This window comes from Nanorana parkeri, unplaced genomic scaffold (genome assembly GCF_000935625.1).
Source record: "Nanorana parkeri isolate BGI_ZX_2015 unplaced genomic scaffold, ASM93562v1 scaffold1190, whole genome shotgun sequence".
Lineage (NCBI taxonomy): Eukaryota > Metazoa > Chordata > Amphibia > Anura > Dicroglossidae > Nanorana > Nanorana parkeri.
The window spans coordinates 324,896-339,878 of NW_017307458.1; the positions used below are offsets into that span (position 1 = coordinate 324,896).

Here is a 14,983-nt window from a genome sequence, read left to right on the forward strand (position 1 = left end):
AGACCCCTTAAGTAAACAGACCCCTGAGATTGAGGACAGAGTCCTCAATCTCTTTTCTGCATCCCCCGTTATAAATGAACAGGAATCCTCCATACCCTTGGTTCTCAACTGGTGGGTCGTGACCCAAAAGTGGGTCGCGACCTTGTGTTCAGTGAGTCGCCGCATGCCATCCACTTTTCTAGGTGAGAGGCTTCTCAGCCTCCCCCTAGCGTAGCACTGTCAGTTCTTGCGCCAAGCAGCCATTCGAAATATGCTGCCCAGCGCCGAGTGTTAGCTTGAGGTGAGGTGGGCTGGAGCTGTAGCCACGAGGTAGCTCCATTCATACATTGCTTACAGCTCCCTCGTGTCCTATAGGAGGTGCCTGGACCGGAGTGACGTCACATTCTGGTTCCCGACACCTCTACAGGGTGCGCAAGGAAGCTGTACAAGCAATGCACATATGGATGGAGCTCCATCACAGCACAGCAGCCCACACTGGACCCCAGGCTGAGGATCCACTCTAGTTCTCGTAAGGTAGGGAGACTGAGCGGATCTTAAAATAAAAAAAAAGTTGGCCGTGTGTACAGTATATGTGTGAGATTGTCTCTGTCAGTGTGTTTGAGGGCCCATTCACACTAGTACAGTGCGTTAATCGAACAGTCCTGTGCCATTAATGCACTGTACAACGCAATTGCACCTACTACACATTCTGGTGCAGAAAGTGCGTTGCCATTCATTTGAATGACACCCCAAACGCACCTCCCGCCCACAGTTCAATCGCCTGCACCGGAATGCGTGATACCACAATACCGTGCATTTCAGTGCGGTGCATCTTGGGTCGCAACTGACAAAGGACAGATTGGGTTCTTCGGTTACACAGGTTGAGAACGCGCAGTACCGCAATGCCGTTCGTTCCATTGGAGTGCGACTTGGGTCACGACTTAACAACCAAGGACAAATGTGGGTCCTGAGGTTACACAGGTTGAGAACCACTGCTCTATACCTAGTGTTCCTGTTCATTCATAGCTTGAGGACAGAGTGTGTTTACTATAACCACAATCATGAATGAACAGGAGGTGATGTAGATCACTCCCATTCATTCATAATTGAGGATATAGTAACCATACTCTGTCCCTAATTATTTACAAACACTCAGCGATCGCACTCGCTCTCCATCCTGACAGGAGGCTGAGGGAGCGGAGCGGGAGGAGAGCTCCGCCTGCTGTGACAGAAATGGCTGTCTCTGCTCACACTGCTCTCCTCTGATCTGTGACAGGAGGCTGAGCGGTGCGGGGAGGAGAGACGCTGGCCGCTCACAGCGCTCTCTTCCCGCAGCGTTCGGCCTCCTGTGACAGTTTCTCTCCTCCCCGCTGGGACACAGAGCAGCGCCCAGCAGGGAGGAGAGAAAGAACGGCTGCACTGCTTTATCGGCCAGAAAATTGCACTTCCGGCATTGTGCCAAAAGTGCCTTTTCGGCGCATCCCTAGATCTAATGTCTGTGGGACATTTGCAGACACTATCACCAGAGGTTTGTCCTCCGGTGTCTATGGTCAGCTTAAGAGTTAGATTTCTTCATCTTCATTTAAATTTCTGCTTCAAACTTTGTATGAAGAAGCAATTTTATTGTCTAGCTTGTTTTTTTATAGGCGTTATATCGCACACAGTGACTTTGCAAAGAGAGATATATATATATATCTTCCAGTATACAAATCAATAGAGAATTGACCAAAGCAGCTAAACGGATATTATTATTATACAGGATTTATATAGCGCCAATAGTTTGCACAGTGCTTTACAATATAAGGAAGACATTACAGTCACAATACAATTTAACCCCTTCAATGGTAAGGAAGGCCCTGCCCTGTCTGCATCCCTAATAAAGTAAAGAACCCTTAAAAGGAGAACTAAGAGGTGAGTGATTTTCACTTTTCACAGTTTTGGGTGGAATCATCTTTTTAGAGGTTGAAGCATACGGTTTATTTTATTACCTCTGAAATGGCCAATGTGTCTCCCTCTCACAGTCCCTGGACCTGAAAGTGCTTTATGGGACTGTTCATGTATACAGTTAGATGTCTCCATTGCAGGACCACAGTACTACAGACGTTTGGGCAAACAAACTCTGTCTCAGCAATATTACTAATCCTGTTTGGTTGCCGCTTATTGAATTCATAATGTGGCATCGGCAAATACTGCAGAAAGACATTTATAAAGCAGCTCACTGCGCACTCCCTCCGTACAATGCATGAACACTGCTACCGCATCCCTGACCAATAGGAAGGCTCAGGGGAGGGACGAAAGAATAAAAATGTAATATACTGCAGTTTACTAGTCCTTGGATGTGGTGGCTGCATTTGTTTTCTATTTTCCAGATCTCGTGACCTTTATTATCACCTAATGACCCTGCTAGTAGCACACTTCCTGTCTCAGAGTGACAACACTTAGGGCCCGTTCACACCAGAGGCGTTGGGGCTGTGCTGGCCACTTCTCCCAGTGCAGCTCCAATGCAAAGACAAGGCAATATGCCTTGTTTTAAATAGGCACATTGCACACCACCATATTACCGTAGTGTCCACTGGAGAGGGGGAAAAAAAAAAAAAGTACTGCATGTGTTATTTTTGCTAAGTGTGGTGCAATGCGGCATAACCACAACGTTCATAAGCAGATCTTTATCTGACCTGTGTCCTTGAACCCCATGTCATTTCTTATCATTCTGCTCTCTACATTATGTTAACAGGAGAAGATGTCACGCAGTTTGGCACTCACCCCTGCTGCACCAAGTGGCACCCTTCAATATGCATCCCATTCAATCAACAGGCACACTTTACCTACCAAGATCTGAACTGTGAATTCCTCTCTATCAAATCCATGATTCCAGCATTTACAGATTTGGCCGGGAATTTTGGGACCAGCTCCATTGACAAATGTCATTGAAAAAAATAAAAGGATTTGTTGAAGAGAAGTGCCAGTAGGGTCACTGCCCAAGTCAGCAGGTATTTTAACCCCTTCGTGACTGACGACGTACAGTGTACGTCGCCAGCATCGGGGCTGTTTAAACAGACTCCCGGCGACTTTTGCCGCCGGGAGTCTGTTTAAACTTGTAGAGCCGACTGTCGGCTTTACAACAGAAGCGATCCTGGCGACTTACCTGTCGCCAGATCGCTTCTGCGTCCCGAAGAAGGGGCCGCCCCCCACTCAGTCATGAAGGGGTTAAAGCACGCCTTGGGTACACTGCACCCTATGTACACATTGCCTGGAAAGTTTAATTTGAAGTAGATTTAATATCGAAGGTTCCATTTAGGTCTCTTCATTACTCTAAAGTTCATATTTTCTGTATGTTACCGCAACGCACACACAGTATATGTGCAGCAAGGTGCGCTGCCATTCCATTTAAATGCAGATATCCAACACCCCCCTACTGAGTCAGACCTAGAACTGCAATCAGCAAAGCTCATTCTGCCTGCTGATTGGAGGGCTCTGGCTCAGCATGGAGTGTGTCAAACCTCTGCAGAAATTTAAAGGCATAGTTCACCTTTTGGAAAAACAAAGTTAATACATGTACAATAATATAATAATGTGCATTTATTCGTTTTTTGCATTGAAGCTGTAATGAGGGTGTCACAGGTGCACTGCACAGGCTCACGCATTTGTTACCCCCAGTACCACCTAACTAAACCACCAAATCCATTTGTAACCAATCAGTGCCCTACATGGGTAGATCTAAAGGAGATCATACAATCAGATTGTAACGTGTGTGAGCTTTAACCTGAAAGTTCAGCTGTCCTTTAAAAAGCTGGTTTTTGCTATGATACTGACAGATCAGGGATCTTGTATAATACATCCCCATCTGAGCATGGGGCAGCTGTAGACATGGAGGGTGTGGGGACCCCCAGCCATCATCTCCATGGGGAATTTATACTTCCTCAACAGCTGTTCAGTTATCAGATTCCCCTCATCCTTCAAGAAGTCCCATAGATCCCTATATATATGTATGAGATGGTCCCCAGGACCCGGGATGACATGTGACCCGGCGCACAGCACCAGTAAACTGTACGTTCCAGACAATTCCACCCCGCGGGCGCCTTCCGATCGGCACACACAACCTACACTACAGGACAGCGTGGCCTAAATATCACACAACCACAGTCACGAGGTCACATACCACAGCCGCTTCCCGGTACATTTGCAACTTCCCTATTCGATAACGTCTTCCGGTCAATGACGTTTAAATGCTGCTCCATCCGCAGCGCTTCACCCACATAGCACACAACAAGGCGCGGGGTGGACCCCTAGTGGCGAGCACACGGCCAGCGAATGGATGAGGCTGTGATGACGTCAGCAGAAGCTCGAGTCACTTTCCGTTTGACAGAGTTCAAATCAAGCCGGAAATGCGGTTTGTACAGTGTCCTCGTTTGGTTCAAAGTAGGGCTATGGCGTCGGCCATTTTGTCGTAGATTAATTCAAATGTCTGAATATTAACAATTCAGGAGTCCTGAATAAAGTGCCTAATAAACGTGAACTCCACAACCTGAAACCAGATTCCCAGCACGTTGACATGCATTTAAAGTAGCATTAAAGTCTCAATCTTTTTTTTATAAGTACTGAATTCAGATCAAATATATATTGCCCAGCAATGTATTTCTGTACATTGTTGTCCAAACACGGTCATCATGTTCTCAAACTGCTCCAAGTCTCTCAGCTCAGCTTCACTGAACTTCCTGTTCAGTACTAGATCGCAAGGGACAGCAACATCTACTAGCTTGGAGGAGGAAGGAGCAGGGGAGTGTCTTGTCCTGCTGTGCCTGTATGTTTGTGGAGACACATGCAGCTTACTAGTACACGAGGGTGACTTCATAGGAACCTGCAAGGGAAAGGAGACACCCTAGACCAGGATATCAGGGCCAGTGCTGGGGGGGGGGGGGGTCAGCTGATTCTGCCGGAAACTAAAACTTTTCAACATCAAGGAGCAGCATCCATTGTAAGTGATTTCATCAGCATTTCAAATAGTTTAAAAACCTTTTGATTTTAATATCACTTTAACTTATGCTGATGTGCATTTTTTTTCCACAGCAGACATCAAAATACTTTATTGTTCTTTTCCATAACAAGCATTGTAGTGCGCTGTGACACGTAGTGCTTTACAGCACATTTTGCCGCATTTGAATGCAGCATGTTCCACTTTCTCCAAGCGCACATCGACAGCGCATTAGAACTGGGACCTTGGATTTCATAGCTTTGGGCCTGCCTGAAATGTAGCCAAGCATAAGTTGCGTGAACGGGCAATTCACATCACATGGGTTGGACTGCATTACTTACCATAGGCCCGATGCAATGATAAGGCGAAATCTATTGGTTTTTTTTTAATGCGTGTTACATGCTACGGAAGTGGTGTGAAGGCAGCCCTACTGTTTGCTGAAAGAGTGTAGATAAAACAGAAGTGTGAAATCTTTCCTACAAAAGCAGTAAATACATTTATGACACCCTTTATACAGTTCCAAGTGATCACAAACTATTGGTATTAAAGACACTCTGTGGCAAGACCATTCATTTCAACCAAAACCTTACCATAAAATTATTTGTACATTTAACCTATTGTATGCCTGAAATCTAACAGTAAAAGCCTTCCTTGTGTGGGACGTAGAGAGCAGGCGGTCTTGGGAGGAGCGGAGAGGATGGTTAGGATGATATTTTGAAATTATGTTAGCAATATAGCCATGCACAGAGTTGTAGATTGCGTTGTATGTTGTTGTAAGTATTTTAAATGTTATACTTTGGGCTACTGGAAGCATGTAAAGGGATTTGCACAGAGGGGCGGCATTTTTCTAAGTTAGTTACAGGGCACCTTTAGAGGTCAATCCTAAACAAAACTGGTTTCAGTAAAAGTCTATGGCGTATACACTCTCAGCCTCACCCTGTGTAGAGATTTTCAAGCTCACAGGAAAACAATCTAAGTCTGGGTTCACACCATGGCGTATTGAATATGCGCGTCAGTCGCGCGACCGTCACAAGGTTTTTTTACCGCGATTCGCGGTAAAAAAGAAGGCTACTTGGCTGTATCCCAATGGAAAACGCCCTACAAAACGGCCCAAAGTAGTACCTGGACCTTTTCAGGCGTGGGACGTTTTGTAGGGCGTTAGGGACGGGCGGAAATACGGCAAGGTGGGAACTAGACCATAGACTACAATGCAATGTATATTTTTGACCGTTTTGTAGAGCGTTCGTCGAGCGTAGAACGCGCTAAAAAACGGTCAGGTGTGAACGAGGGCTAAGCACCAGAAGACAAAGAGGGACCGCCACAGGAGCAGTCAACTGGGCAGTTAACTCTTTGCACACATAGTAACCGCCACCATGTATTCTAATGCAAACGTGCACTGGTCAGAGCATCCGCTGTTGAAATTCTGTCCATTAGATCATTTCTGTATCATTCGCTGCCACACTCAGACAGCAACAGAGTTTACACAGTGGTAGCTTCTTTACAATGGTAGCTCCTTGATTTCTAGTTAGAGCATTCAGCGACTCAGCTTACAAATTCTGAATATCATTTAATGAAAAGAAAAGAAAACTGGTTCAAGAAAACATTTCAGAAAAGATATTAAAAAAAAAGACATAAGCAACAGTAAAAAACTAAAAATGAAAGGGTTTAAAAGTGAAGAAATACATAAGTACAGTCCACCGGGTGTTTGATACAGAGCAGAGTCCGCAAGACTTGAAGATTAATTCCAGTCTAATGTTGCTGGCTCATAAATTACTCTTAGTATTCCTTAATAGTTCTGATAACAAAACAAGAGCTGCTCGCTGCTAGTGGAGCTACCTTTTATTGTCCCCAAAACAGGGTTGTATAGAGCTGTCACACCCAATCAAAAGGTTTGCGGTGTGTGTTGTAAGTGTGCTGGAGTGTTTCGTTTTTTTATTGTCAAGTGGATACACCCTTAATGCCAAATTGTCACATCTATACTTCCATATGACAAGGTTTCACAATCTGAAAACCAACCTATTGTTTAGCAGAATAAAATTATAATTCGTTAGATATCAAATATGACAGATTTATGATATGTCTTACTCAGGGATGTTCAGATACCAGTGCCAAAACTTGGCATTTTCACGAGAACTACCAGGGTTGCAGCGGTTGCAGCTGGGACCTGGCTCTGACACTCAAGGGTTTATATAGCGCCAACAGTTTGCGCAGTGGTTTACAATATAAGGAAGACATTACAATCGCAATACAATTCAAGACAAGATGGTAAGGAGATATAGATATATATATTTTAGTGCAGGGCTCAAAATTTCAGGTCCTGACCTACTAGCCAGGCCTTCAAAGTTACTCGCCACCAGTTGCCCTGCATAACACAAACAAACACATTCCCTTGCACCTCGGGTCCTTGAAGTCTCTGGAGACAGAGATTTGGTGGACACCGAGTGGCACGGGTGCCAGGGGTGCGGAGCACCGTGCAAGCCTTAGTCCGAGATCCGAGCCGAGGTCAAGTCCACTCTGGCATCGAAGTACACAAGGGTTAATCAGAAGAATGGTCAAGATCCAAGCTGTGGTCGGTTCCAATCTGGCAGCTGAGTACAAAAGGGGCAAAGAAGTAGAATGGTCAAGGTACAAATCCGAGGTCAATGGCAGGCAGCAACCAAGAGTAGTCAAATAGGTTTCCAGGTCACAACAAGTTCAGACAGATCACACACTAGCCCAGGAAAAAGGGGGGACTGAAGATAATCCAGCAATTTGGCAGTGTCTGGGCTGGGCTTATATAGGGAAGTGATGATTGAAGTTTGAGGTCATTTCCTGTGCGCCTCCTGGGCATTTTACCGCCTTTTTCCATCAGGTTGAGGTCACTTCCTGTGCGCCTCCTGGGCATTTTCCTGCCTTTTTACATCAGGTCTTCTGCGCATGCGCGCACTGACGCGTCTTTGGCGCATGCGCAGATTTCCTCTTGCGGCAACGCGCCATTGGCGCATGCGTAATAAGCCCTGGACTCTTACAGCCACGCACAGAGCCGCTGTCATCCTGAAACTGACAGGATGACAGCTGCTCCGATCTCCTCACCGCTCGGCCGTCCTGACAGCAGGCAGCGCTCCCTCCTGTGACCCCCCCCCCCATTTTAGTACTTAGTAGCTCTTTTTCACTTTTTTTTGCATCATCGCTGGTGCAGATCTTTTTTGTCAATATACAAACAAAGTATGGATTGTAAACCCGAAGTAAAAAAAAAAAGAAAAATGTGTAGCCTTCCCTCCATAAAAATGCATTCCAGACCCTTTGGGTCTAGTATGAATTTGCAGGGAATGCCCCAAGCAAAAATTCAAACCAGACCCTTATCAAAGCATGGAGTATAGCTGGCCAGGAAAGAAGGGGCATATTGATGAGTAGACATAGAAGAACCGTTCGACTCAAACATTGCTAGTTCTTGTGTTCGGCGAAGAACAAGAAATACCAGGTCCCACAATGCATTGTGTACCGCACAGTGCATTGTCAGAGCCCTGATTGGCTAAAGCAATGCACCTGACCACACCTGCCAGGTTGGCTCTAGTGACGAGGGCATATTATTTGATTTTTTTTTACAGCAGGGCCCATTCCTGCGCTCATCAAGAGTAACTGTGAAGGGTTACAGTGTGGAGGCACCAACACCAAAGGCCATTTTTTCCACACCTGTGTGCGAGGTATATATAATTAAATTTTTTAGAGCAGGGTCCAATTTTGTACTCGTCAAGAATAACGCTGAAGGGTTACGGTGTGAAGGCACCACCAACACTATGGCTGGGTTCACACCTAGGCGTATTAAATATGCACGTTTGTCGCGCGTTTTTACCGCGATTCGCGGTAAAAAAAACGCGCGACAAACGCCCGTTTCCGAGGGCTACTTGGCTGTATCCCAATGGAAACGCAAGACCAAAACACCCCAAAGAAGTACATGTACTTCTTTGGGTGTAGGCCCTTTTGTATCGCGTTCCGACGGGAGGAAATACGGCAAGGTGTGAACCAGACCCATTGAATACAATGGGATTTAGATGTTTGAGCGTTTTGTAGAGCGTTCGTCGAGCGCTGAACGCGCTACAAAACGTTCAGATGTGAACCAGGCCAAAGGCTGGGTTCACACCTAGGCGTATCGAATATGCGCGTTTGACGCGCGATTCGCGGTAAAAAAACGTGCGACAAACACGCGTTTCCGAGGGCTACCTGGCTGTATCCCAATGGATACACGCGACAAAAATGCCCCAAAGAAGCTCCTGTACTTCTTTGGGCGTAGGGCGTTTTGTAGCGCGTTCATACGGCCTGTAATACGCCCAGGCGTGAACCATACCCATAGGAAATAATGGCATTTCGGTGTTTGAGCGTTTTGCAGAGCGTAGGAACGCGCTACAAAACGCCCAGGTGTGAACCGGGCCTAAAGGCCCAATTTTAAAGTACTTGTTACTTTCATCCAACGTCTGCAAAAGAGACACCAGGATTTATCCAAAAAATCTCTAACCTTGTCCCGAGTGCCCTAAAATGTGGCCTCTTCATACAGGCTGCCTCCCCAAGCAGTTGTTTACAAGATTAAGGGAAAATCAAATACCATCAATTTAAATGTCATGTATTTCTTTATAAATGTGAGTTTTGCTGCAGCAGGTTCTACATCGTACAGATGCGCCACTTCACAGGCTGTTTAAGTGTACCCCACAGGCACGATATTTAAAGGAATTTTTCATTTTTATTGTTTAACTTTAAGCGATGGTAAAATCACTGTTTCGTTAAAAACTGTATTTTTTTGAAAGTGTTTTTTTGCATTGATACATGTCATCCAGGGCAGTAGCCGGATCCCCATACCCTTTTTATGGCCAATAACTTGCAAATAAACCTTCAAAATGGGGACATTTGATTTTACGAGATCTGGTCCCATAGACTTTCATTGAGTTCGAAGTTCTTGTAAGAACATTTTCCCTGTTCGAAAGTTCTTGTTAGAACCGAACTCGGGTGTATTCAACCCATCACTATAATGTCTCATGATGTCCAAAAATGTATGTCCTACAATGTCCATAAATAATGTCCCACAGTGCCCAAATAAATAACATCCCACTTTGTCCAAAAAGTAATGTCCCAGGATGTCTTAGAATAATGTGCTACAATGTCCGAAAAGTAAATGATCCTTTCCTACAGATCATCTGGCCTTGAATGACAAACGTTTCAATGATGCTAGGGGCTAAGGAATTACTAGGACCCCAGCGTCCTAGCAACCAATTATGTCTTCTCAGCCCAACTCACTGCTGGCTGGTGATACCCCAGCAGCCAATTAAATGTAAAAAACGGGGCCATGGATGGATGCTGGCTGAAATCACTGACCAAATCTGGCGTTTTAGCAACCACTATCCTGCTTACTACAGCCCTGGGCAGGAAGCCAACATTCAATAGTGGTGGTATTAATACCACTACTAATAAATGACTTCCTGCACAGTCAGAGGTTTGCTGCAGCGGGTGTGTGAACAGGCCATTTTGTTTGCCTGTCTGCCATGCATGAGCAGCTATAGCTCAGAGTGAACCCTGCATTGCCCTGAATCTGAACCTCATTCTTAGTTAGCACCTATTAATCCATGGAAAATCGAACAGGCTTTCAGGATGGGGTTGTTGGAACATGTTGTATCAAGCCTCTGAGAACAGTGAATATGGCTTATCAAAAGGGTGCATGGCTTAAAAAAGCAGTGGTTGGATCAAGTTCGACGACATTTTAACAAAAATATATTCAGTATTCTGACTCCGATCGTTGTGATAGCGAAAGATATCCCTTGCTGAGACCTCTATGCCTGGCCTGTACAAGCAGATATACTCAGCAGATGATAGGAACAGCAGATGAATAGTTATAGTATTGTGCGGTCAGAAAATGATGCCTTTCCTACGTACTGTGCAGATTACATGTGTGTCCTTGTTACATGTGGCTTTTAACTGTGGCCATGACACAGGAAGTACTGCACACAGGAAGAAGGAAGGGGCGTACACTAGGGGAAAATACATCGTCACATGAGGAATAATTACAGAAAAACATGTACATTACAACAAAAGGCCACTAGATGGCAGCATAGGATAACACATGAATTTAGCTATGAGAAAATAGTTAGGCAAATCACACTATATAAATTCTAACCTATATAACAATGCTAATATTAACTGAGGCTATGCATATTCTATGCCCCTATTGGGGCGGCACACTCAGCCTGCAAGGAAAATAATTATTACTTACTAGTCCTACTGCCTGCACCATTTAGGTTGCCTCCTGGATGGTATTTTACCAGACTGTCCAGAAAAATGTAAACTTATTGCCAATATTATTTATTATCAGACAACACAGAGAATGTTTCTGGAGTGAGTGATGTCAGTACTGTCCATGTGTTTTTGCTGCACTACCCATACTCACCCCCTATCTTATTGTCCACAACAGGGACACTAAACATTCTGAAGTCCTGAGAATTACAACTAGGAGGGCTATTAGGTCTCCTTGAGATAACACAGAAAGTCTGCGTATGACATAGGACAGCTCTTAATTTCTCACATGATCAACAGGTACTTTTTGCACTTATAGAACAGATATAACAAAAATATTTTAATGGTATGTTTATTTCAACACTCACCTGTTGGTCTTCTCTCTGGCTGCTGGCACTTCTGGGTTTCACTCAGAGAACCAGTGCCATGGCCAGTCAGGAGACCTCTCTCCTGATCAGTGCCGTAGTCATTCAGAAAACAACTTTCCTGATTGCCACTTGTTTGAATGGTGAGGTGATGCTTGGCTCGGCATTCAAGCGTATTGCTGGATCTAACCCAAGCCCCCTGCTGCAGTATTCTTACTTGTGTCTTCCATCCTTCTTTTGCTTCCAGTGTTGCTTTACCATTGCTCCTTTAGTACTTCAGTGACCCTGTGCCAGTGCACCCCATAGAATCCCATGTCTTCCAGAGGCCCAGTGTGCACCTCCATGGCTCCAGTACAACTCAAAGCATTCTTTGTCATCTAGCGACTCTAGCATGCCCCCTTTGCTGCTTTTAACATGCTTCTGCATGTCTTGACAGTCCTACTCTCAGTGGCTACAGATCTCTGTCCATGACATTAAACAGAACAAAAGGGAACAAATAAGAAATGTTAGTTGTTACATACACGTCAAGGGGTCTATTTATAAATGTTTTCACATACGATTAGCACAGCTTTCACACATTTCCCAATTTAATTGAATAAGAAAAATGTGCAAATCTTGTGTGAAAGTTGTGTGAATCTTGTGTAAAAATGTTAATAGATTCAAAGCCCTTTTTGGAAGTGAAGGTTTGCTTTAAAGGTGAATTATGGGGAGAGTAAAATACACTCATCCCCATATTTAGAGCCGACGTGTGACACTGAAGCTGCCACACGTCGGCTCTATGGATAGAGATTTAAGCAATCATATCCAGGTGATCAGAGTTCCTGATCTTCTCCCTGCAGTGAGTGGTAACTGTCAGTCAATGCTCACTGCAGGAATTCCCCCTCTCCTCTCCATTCCCCCAGCACTGACTGAAGAAACAGACAGTGGAGGTAAGTTGGGTATAGCACTAATGAGGAGGACAATGGGATGGAACATAGAAGTTGGGTATAGCACTGATGAGGAGGACAATGGGATGGAACATAGAAGTTGGGTATAGCACTGATGAGGAGGACAATGGACAGGACATGAAAGTTGGGTTTAGCAGTGATGAGGACAATGGGACAGGACATGGAAGTTGGGTTTAGCAGTGATGAGGACAATGGACAGGACATGGAAGTTGGGTTTTAGCCGTGATGAGGACATGGAAGTTGGGTTTAGCAGTGATGAGGACAATGAGACAGGACATGGAAGTTGGGTTTAGCAGTGAGGAGGACAATGGACATGACATAGAAGTTGGTTTTAGCAGTGATGAGGACAATGCACAGGACATGTAAGTTGGGTTTAGCAGTGATGAGGACAATGGACAGGACATGGAAGTTGGGTTTAGCAGTAATGAGGACCATGGGACAGGACATGGAAGTTTGGTTTTAGCAGTGATGAGGACAATGGACAGGACATGGAAGTTGGGTTTTAGCAGTGATGAGAACAATGGACAGGACAAGGAAGTTGGGTTTATTATTAATGAAGAGGAAGGCGTTGTTGGTGGTAAAGGGCTCTACATGGGTCATATGTTATGATTACACACGGCCTCATTTTCCAGGGATATTTGTAGGCGTTAATGAACTTGTAATAATTCATCCGAGTTCCTGTCAGTGTCCTGACATATGAAGCAAGCTGGATATCTACTGTTCAGTTACTGAACTCCTCAGAGTGTAATTCACATGCCTGCCTCTGTGTTTACAGAGCACTCCACCACCGCGAATAACATCTTTACAAAGCAGAAGGTGCGGGTAGACCGCGAACCGTCTGTGGAGAACTACAAGTCCCATGTCTCCTGCTCCCCAAGATCTGCACACAGCACCCCTATGCACTAAGATTTCCCGGGCATGCAGCAGAGTGCTGTATTTTCCGACAGCCGGCTCGTCATCCGGCAGCGGTCACGTGGTGCAGGTGACAGGGCGCGGGGGGCGGGAGTGTCAGCTCTGTATTCACTTTTTCGCGCGAAAAAAAGCGAGGGGCTAAGAGCGGCTGGCGGGAGGTGAGTGCGGAGAGGGGGGCTCTTTGTGATATCGGGGTGCAGGGATAGACATGCTTGTAAGGCAGTGTGCTCTGTGATGGAGTCATACTGGTCCTCAGAGCTTCTGCCGTATAACTGTGTCCGGGCGGGGATGACCATGGCATTACTATCAGTTGAGAGAGGAGAGGAGACTGACCAGAACCGAATGACATTTAACTGTAACTAAACCCGAGAACAAATCTGTAATATAATGTAGCTGACCAGTCCGCAGGTGTCATAGAGTTCCTGCCAGTAATACACTTCCAGTGCTAGAGTGACACCGCTCACAGTACTGTGCCTATAGAGGAGCAGTGTTGTCACTAGGAATGAGTTTGGGTCCATCATGCTTTCAGTCTGAATTAAAGCTGTCAAATGTGTACAGGATTTGGCCAGTTCACCCTCCAAACCTCCCTCTGTTTCCTAGCAACCAGTGACAACAGACTCATCAATTGCCAGGACACAGGCAGGCGCTTCATAATGGCCAATGACAGGACCCAGATAACACAGCCGGCTCCTGAAAGGAAAGCAAAATGGTGGCACAGGACCTGGGGCTCAGCTTGACATGCTGGGCGTATGAGTATATGAGAATATTTATTGAGGCTTAACCTGCACAATAGGTAACAAGGATGTTAAATCCAGGAGTTGACGTTTCTAAAGTGCTGTGTATCATAAACAGGAAGCAGTGTGTATCATAAACAGGAAGTATCGTGTATAATAAATAAGTAGTGTGTTATAAACAGGAAGCACTGTGTATCATAAATAACTAGTGTGTTTATAAACAGGAAGCACTGTGTATCATAAATAAGTAGTGTGTTACCTAACAGGGTCTGTGTCACCTAACAGGAAGTGCCTGTTAAGGACCATAATGGCAGGTTCACCGGGTATTATTTTAATGAAAGCAGCAGCAAAACAACTTTTGAAATGACATTATCTACACGTTAAAGCTTATATGCAATGTTAGTGATTTTGTTTAGACCTACCTTAACAGCAACTGTGTAGACTTTTTCTAGATGTGAACATTTATTTTGGATGGCGGCCAAACTCACTTAGGAGTCACCCTCTTTTGTTTGCTGACCCAAAAAGAAACAATGGAGCCCATTTTATGTGTAAATAAATAAATGGGCTGCTTAGCACAATGCAACGCAAGAATGCTCCATGTTACACGTTTGTGTTACTACAATGCACTGGTGTTAATGGGCCCTCTGGCTGGACCTATATCTTTACACCTTAGAGAAACCATTAAAATAATTTTTGGATTTTAGGGAACCCCTTCTAAAAATGTATAGTGTGATTAGTAGTAAAAATAAAAAAAATAATATATACTGTGTGTGTGTGTGTGTGTGTGTGTATGTATGTATGTATGTATGTATGTATGTA

The 14,983-nt window shown here is 44.8% G+C and overlaps 1 protein-coding gene across 1 annotated transcript in view; it reads right to left on the minus strand.

The window, feature by feature from the left end:
• Positions 1-4,320, minus strand: part of LOC108796894 — a 28,606-nt gene extending 24,286 nt beyond the window's left edge. Inside the window, exon 1 of the mRNA XM_018568451.1 lies at positions 4,139-4,320. The gene's annotated coding sequence lies outside the window, so the exon portion shown is untranslated. The remainder of the gene's footprint in view (positions 1-4,138) is intronic.
• Between the last annotated feature and the right edge of the window lie 10,663 nt (positions 4,321-14,983).